Raw genomic sequence first — 7,303 nt, forward strand, 5'->3', positions numbered from 1 at the left:
TGTTTGCTGGGGGGCTGAGGGGGCTAACACAGGGTTGCTGTTGTGAAGAGCTGAATGCACATACTTTGAGATCTCAGTGTTGCCTGAACAGATAAGGGTGGTTACAGTGGCCTTAATTACTTTGACCTGATGCAAATGTTCCAGGCTAACTGGAAGAAATGGCCTTTGGATCAGGCCCTTATCCCTTAGTTTCCACTCTTGCCTGCTTGTAAAGCCCCAGTGCTCATTCAGCCCCAGTGCTCATTCAGTCCCAGCCCGGAAAGATGCCGGAGATCAAGAGCTGACAACGAAACAGGAGCTTGAAATTCAGGGCAGAAATTTTATGAAACGTAATTTCCATTTATTTTTAAGAATAATGTATGAATGGGTGTTGCTGTAAACCTGTGCTGATTTGGGTTGGATTATGGGGAGCTCCTAATGGATGCTATACACCACAAGGTCCCTTCCTCCATCCACCTAAAAAAGAGATTCAAAGGATGCACAAATTGAAATGTTGGAAGCCGATCCTTTCAGCCCTGAGAAAAAGTGACCACCTTCACACCTGCTAGTGTGTTAGTGGATTCAGCACGTTTGCTCATTTGCATTTGCAGGACTGATTTATTTGGGTACCATTTCATAGTACATTTAATTTACCATCTACACAGCAAATATGACACAATTACCTAAAAAGAATATGTAAAAAAATTATAGGATATAACATGCAGCTGTATCTATATTTCCTCCTGCACTTCTTAGAAACTAATGCGACTACAAAGCCATTTTGATGAAGACATTCTTGCCAACTCCTTTGCACAAAGAGAAGTTACTGGCAGGCTCTTATCTCCTCCATCAGAAGAGTGTTCCTGGAAACAGGACAGTCCGTGGCCAGAGATAACACATCGTGGAATCTCCTGCACCTGCTGGGCTGCAGCATCCGCCCTCCTGGTCACGTGTAAGTTGTGGTGACAGGAGATAGTCACTGTTGACCCTGCGCAGAGCGACGTGCTCCGTCCCACAGAGCAGAAGTGGTGGCTGTGGCGGTTTCCATCTGCTCCAACAGCATGAAACCCTTTAAGAACCTGGTTTGGAATGGGATAGTTTTCAGTCGCTTGCCTTGGAAAGGTGTTCACCTCCCTGCAAGGAGGAGGTGACTTCTGATACGCAAAACAAACAGTAGCTACAGCTCATAGCTGTTATTCTGAGGAGACAGGTTTTATGACGATTAGTGACAATCATTCCTAATTCAAATTACTGACAATCTTCTGCTTTATTATATTTTTATTGGGAACCAGCACTAGACGTGATTTAGTTTAGAATACTCAAAGAGTAGCTGTTTCAGTCATGGGGAAAATGTGTCTTTTATGTCCCTTCCCACTGCCCATCTCTCCTTCCCTATTTCTAGCACAGAGATGGCATAGGTCTTTCTCAGCAGCTGCTTGGATCACCAAATTTTAGCTGAAGAAATCAGTGCTCTTAGTATATCATTGTCTTAGTATATCGTGGTTACTGCCACACAAAATGTGCTGTAATACACATGGCTCACCATTAGTTGCCCTTAACCACTTCACTTGAATTACAATGAACTCAGCACCCCTGCCTTGGAGATCTTGCAGATCAAGCCCAATTATATGACTCCCACTGTAAGCTCAGCTTTCAACCTGACCAAAAGTTAGGTGGTAAACAGGAGAAATAAGCCAAGTAGATATAGTTTTGTATTGCTGTTCCTAGTCACTGCCAGCACCCAGAGAAGAGGTGACCAGAACAGAGATGATTTAAAAACCAATTTGCAAAAGGTTTTGTGATGATTTCTGTAAGTCTGGGAAAAAAATAAATCAGCCCCTGAATTATACTTGTGTTCAGCTCTGAGGGCTTCCACCCTGCTGTTCTAGCTATGTGGAAAGTCAGGGCGCTCCTTCTGTTCTAACATTTATTTTCTGCATCCTTGTTTTATTTTTAACAGCTTACAACAGAAAAAAATGTGTTATCGCATGACTGTCTAAAGCAAATAGTACATTGTGGTTTTGGGCTTGGACACTTGAACGTGTAACTTCCCAGCAACAAGCACTGCTCTCTCCGTAGGGCACTTCTGGTAACTCGTCTCTCCCAGTGAGAAGTAAGGAAAACTGTCACCTAACGAGCAAAACAGCAAGTTCTTACAGCCCTCCCAGCTGAGAAAAAGCAGAGAAATGACAACAGACTGCAATTATTATACAAGACATAATGCTGCACAGAACGCAGCAGGCCTCGCTGATTAACACCAGCACTGGGCCCTGGACAAGTGGGATATGGTCTACTCTGCTTCCCCAGCCAAGTCATTTCACTTTTCTGCACTTCGATTTCCCACCCCGTGAAAACGAGTGTGTTGTGGTTTATTTTTAAGCATTTCAGCAACTGACATACTGTACCTCAAACTCCTTAAATGGTTACATCATTTTCACTGCTGTGAAAAGTTGACTGAAGCAGCGTTTCAAAATCCCTCTCTATGTATTGTACTCACTGTTCACAAGTTTGACTGTGGTTTGACTTCTGGCGTCCAAAAGTTTGGTTTGCTGGGGTTGTTTGACTTCAGCCAGCAATTGTTAATGAATGTAGGTCTTCTATATATTTGAAAGGGTTGCATAATCAATGGAAATATAACCAGTGCAGCTTTAAACACTGGTCTATACTTCATTTGTGTAGGTCCTGCTAATCAGTGGCTACTCCTTTGAGAATACTGAGAACCTGTGAAAGGTAACAAGTGCCTTTTTGAGGTGTCTCATTCATTTGGATCCCTTAAGAGAAAATTTTGAATCCAGACTGATGACGAATATCCATGTAAAATGTCAAAAATCCAAATAAAATATTTTTAAGAAAAGCTGTGCTTTCTGTCCTTGTGAAAGACACCACATAGCCGTGCTCAGTCCTTGGGTTATTTGCTCATTATTGCCAGTTTAGTCAGAAGCTGACAGGCCCACTTTTGTTACCAAAAAAAATGACCAGAACCCGGCACATTGTTTTGGCTACAAAAGTATCTCCTGCATGATTTGTCCTGCCAATAACTTGGGTTTTCTTAATTATATTTGACCTAAACTACCTTAAAGTTAGAAACTCATCAAATAAACCTGGTTTCTCTCTTCCCAGCTTTGCCATGTTTCCTCAGCCTGCTGCTGCACCCAGCCAGTCACTGAGCTCTGGAGCAGCTCAGGCCAGCGGTCACAGCGGAGTCTGTGAGGAGAGATGACAGGGGGGAGGAGGAAGAGATTATTACAACACATACAGAGAGAAAAATGGCCAGGACTTAATTTAGCTCAGCTCTAGCGAAGTGAGCCCAGACTTACTCACAACACTGCCCTGAACACACTTTAACAAGCAAAAGTCAGCGGGATGTTCAGTAGTCCCAACACTGAGACAGCCCCCGTGCACGGGAAGAACGGTTCACATAATTCTGAGTGCTGATAAAGACATTATAAACCCACTTTGCCATGATAATAAGGAATCCTTATACCACTGGAGCAAAGCAATCTAATTCTTCAGCATGATTAACGTCATTGATTATTCATGCAGTCTCCTGAAGAAAGGCCAGATGGTTTATTTATTCGTTTTGGATCCCTGATTTTGAGATTAAAAAAGTCTGTCCCCCTAGTAAATGACCCAAAGGAGCTGTGCTTTTAACAATACAGTAATGCTATTAGGAGGTGAGCAAGACAATAACCTCATCCTGTGCAAGTGGATGATGCTGGAAAGTCCAACACAGTACAAAGATGGTACACACTTTCCCTCAAAGCAAGCATTATGCTAATGCAGCTGAATTCACTGGAACTCAAGTCAAACATCAGTCATTCTTCATCACCTCCCATTCCCTTCTCCTGCCTGGGACCTTTGACTTTAAACGAAGGGTCGTTGGCCTGTATCCTAAAAGCAGGTTGCTCTTCAATATCAGCAGTGTAGGATAAACACCTGTTATGTGGATCTCACTAAAACGGGGCACAACCTGCCCTGTGCAAAGGCATTCCCCAGTGGGGGGTCTATTACTACAGCTCTAAACCACACAAGCGGTGAAGAGGCTTCAATCGCTGGAGATGTCTTTACTAATCATTATTTCCAATCATTCTGTAATTGAGCAGTTTTCTTGCTGCACCAGCTGTAGTGTAGCTTATCTTTCAGCACTATTTCCTGCTGTACCCTTCACCACCACATCTAGAGTCATGATTTTTTTCTCTGCTGTAATTGATGTAATCCTACCATTGTCTAAGACGCTGATTTCAAATGTAATACCAGAGCTATAGCAAAAAAATTTTGCAGTAAAATGTAAAAGTTAAGGAAATGCAAAGAGTTCCTTGGAAGTATTATATGAAAGTAATAACAAAAAAATGGGTCCTGCTGTTAAACTAAAAAGCTAACATTTAAAATCTGTATTATTTACATTATTTGCATACTTCTGTTACTGAAATCAGAACAGTGTCTTCCAGTAAAATCTGGTCAACTAAATGACTCATATGATTTCTGCAGTGACCATGGATTGCCTCTGAGCTGCATGCACTCACAGGATTTCTCGTGTCCAGGGGCGGACAAGAAAAAAAGGGGAACTGAAAATGGCTGACTGTAAAGATGGCTGCGCACCCCACTTCCTTATTCATACCAAAATAAAAGAGAAAACATCATTAGCCATTTTAAAATTTAACCCCTGGGCCTGGGAGCCCCAGCAGACATGCACAGGAGTGCATGCTCTCCATTCATGCCCGCCCTGCGTGCTGGACACACGTCGCGCTCACACGCAACAGCACTTCTGCATTCCAGCCCTCCCCTGCACACATCCCCCCCCAGCAGGCACAGACACTGGGTGTCCTCTGCTCAGCCAGTCTGAGGCTTCCCACCATCGTGTTTACATGCAGTTACTGTCTGCCACTTTGCCAAGCCTAGGAAAAATGGAAGCTAATAACAAAACATACCTGCACCCTGAAAAATCCAAGAAAATGTCTTCAGGTGATATCTGGTCTGGCTATGGTGCTGGTGCTCAGCCCTGAACACCTGACCAAAGCCTGCTTTTTGGGCATAGGACAGCTTGCTCATTGAAAGGTCTGGCAAGGAGAGCAAACAGAAGAGGAGTCACCCCAATCTCTCTCCATTTCCAAGGGCCTTGGAGCTCACTGCTTCTTAGCGAGGGCCACTACTCAGAGCCATCTTACAGGTCCAAAGTTCCAGCTCCAAAAATAAAAGAATGTAAGAATAGCACTGATTGAGCAATGCCTAAGTGAAACTGTTTTTAAACACAGAGTGAGTGACCGAGAGAAATAGTGAACTTAGAAATTATAAAGTTTTCACAGAGGAAATCCTACAGAAACTGCAGTGGAGGGGGAACACCTAGAACTATGGAAACCCTTGCCTTCAAGAGGTAGAAAAACATTTGTTTTAGGAGAGTAGGGATTTCAAGGGTGATGTGCATTGCTCCCAGCTGTGACGAGGAGAGAGAACCACGGTGGTCCCTAAAGCAAACACTACAGAGGACTGAATTCTGTGCAAATCCTGTCCTCCATGTGTTTTTTCCTTTAGGGTAAAACCTACTGACTTCATTGGAACTGCTTCATTATGAATGACATTAGATCTAAATCCAGAGATGGAAAATACTGTGTTCGGAATTTTATTCTCCGCATTTTCAATCATGGTTAGACTTCACAAACGAAGATTTGAGGAGGGCTCTACCCACGTTTGTCACAAGCACACTGGTGGCTAAAAAGGCCAATATGAGATAGACACGTCCGGTTGCAAAAGGCACAACAGAAAGAGTCCTTAGGTGGGAAATTCTGCAAGACACGATTTTTCTGTGTTGTGTTTTCTCCTCCAGGGTGATCCTGCTGCGTTCTCAAAGGCATCAGCAGCGTTATAGATGGGGTGTCTCCAGACCTCCCCATTGGAGGCCAGAGTAGACCAGTTATGGTGATCAATCTGGCCAAGGCTGAGATGTTGTTTCAGGGAGTTCTTGTATCTCCTCTTTGGGGCTCCTCTCTCGTGGCAGCCGGTGGCAAGTTCCCCATAAAGCAGGATCTTAGGGAGGGGGTGGTTGGTCCTTCATCCTGGAGACGTGCCCTGCCCAGCACAGCTGTGTTCTCAGCAACATGGCCTCAATACCTGTGACTGCTGCTTGCTCTAGAACAGACACACAGTCTGTTCTGTTGGTCACATAATCTGACCAGTGGATGTTTAGGATTGTTCGGAGGCAGCGTTGATGGAGCGTTCTGGGAGTCGCAGGTGGTGGCGGTAGATGACCCATGATTCAGATCCATATAAGAGAGTAGACAGCACTATGGCTTTGTAAACACTGATCTTGGTACTTTTCTTCAAGTGTTTGTTACACCAAACTCTTTTGTGGAGTTTTCCAAAAGCACCCTATGCCTTTGCTAACCTGTTGTCTGTCTGTCAATCTCACCATCCGAGGAGATGAGGCTGCCCAGGTAATTAAACTGCTGGACTGATCTGAGCTCTGAGTGGCCAATGGTGATATGGGGATGATGGAAGACTTCCTGAGGTGCAGGTTGACAGAGAACTTCTGTCTTCTTTAAGCTGACTTCCAGCCCAAAGAGCTCAGCAGCGTCTGCAAAGCAGGATGTTAAACGCTGCAGAGCTGCTTCTGTGTGGGCAACAAGGGCGGCGTCATCAGCATAAAGCAGCTCCTGGACAAGGTGGTTTAAGGTCTTGGTGTGAGCCTTAGGTTGAATAGGCTTCTACATTCTCACTCTTTTGAATGTCAGTGAATATAATAATGCTTGAAAGAGCATGAGTTTGCTTGTTCATCCTACATAGCCAAAGTTTCCTTCCTGCAGAGTTTGAGCAACTAATACAATCAGCCAAATCCTCTGCGGGAGGTAAGGGTCAACAGGAAATATCTAATTTCATGACAAACAATGTTTTCCCTTTATAAAATTCTAGAAGAAAAGTTATGGAAAAAAAAATTTAGGCCATGCCACAAATCCTGCGTGGGAAGAACTGCCCAAAGACTAGTTTGCCTTCTTCCCAAGACATACCCTGGAATAGGACTTCTCACACAGGCACCCCAGGGAACTGAGCAGTCAGAGGACAGTACCACCATGAACAGAGGTAGAGATACAGCTGTTACTTTTACTACATCTCTCAGTCCTATTCTGCAGCTGAAGATCTTTCCATGCCATTGTACATTTGTGGGAAAGAGCAACAGGCAGGCAAAAGTAATACACATACTGAGGCACAGAACAGAAGAAAATATAGAACCATAGTAATGGAAGTTTTAAGCCATGAGAAAATTGGAATGAATTACTTGTGTCTTCCAGGGAAGGAAAAAGGTGCTTAAAATCCACCTGTTAAGGACACTTAA

General features: G+C 43.8%; 1 long non-coding RNA gene across 1 annotated transcript; it reads right to left on the reverse strand.

Annotated features, from left to right (window-relative positions):
* Positions 1-612: 612 nt before the first annotated feature.
* Positions 613-5,297, reverse strand: LOC108503155. Its single transcript, XR_001876741.1, has 3 exons — positions 4,908-5,297; positions 3,081-3,183; positions 613-1,058 (listed from the first exon to the last, which is right to left on the reverse strand). It is a non-coding gene; the product is annotated as an uncharacterized LOC108503155 (long non-coding RNA).
* Between the last annotated feature and the right edge of the window lie 2,006 nt (positions 5,298-7,303).

This window comes from Lepidothrix coronata, unplaced genomic scaffold (genome assembly GCF_001604755.1).
Source record: "Lepidothrix coronata isolate B3197 unplaced genomic scaffold, Lepidothrix_coronata-1.0 Scaffold132, whole genome shotgun sequence".
NCBI classification, from domain to species: Eukaryota; Metazoa; Chordata; class Aves; order Passeriformes; family Pipridae; genus Lepidothrix; species Lepidothrix coronata.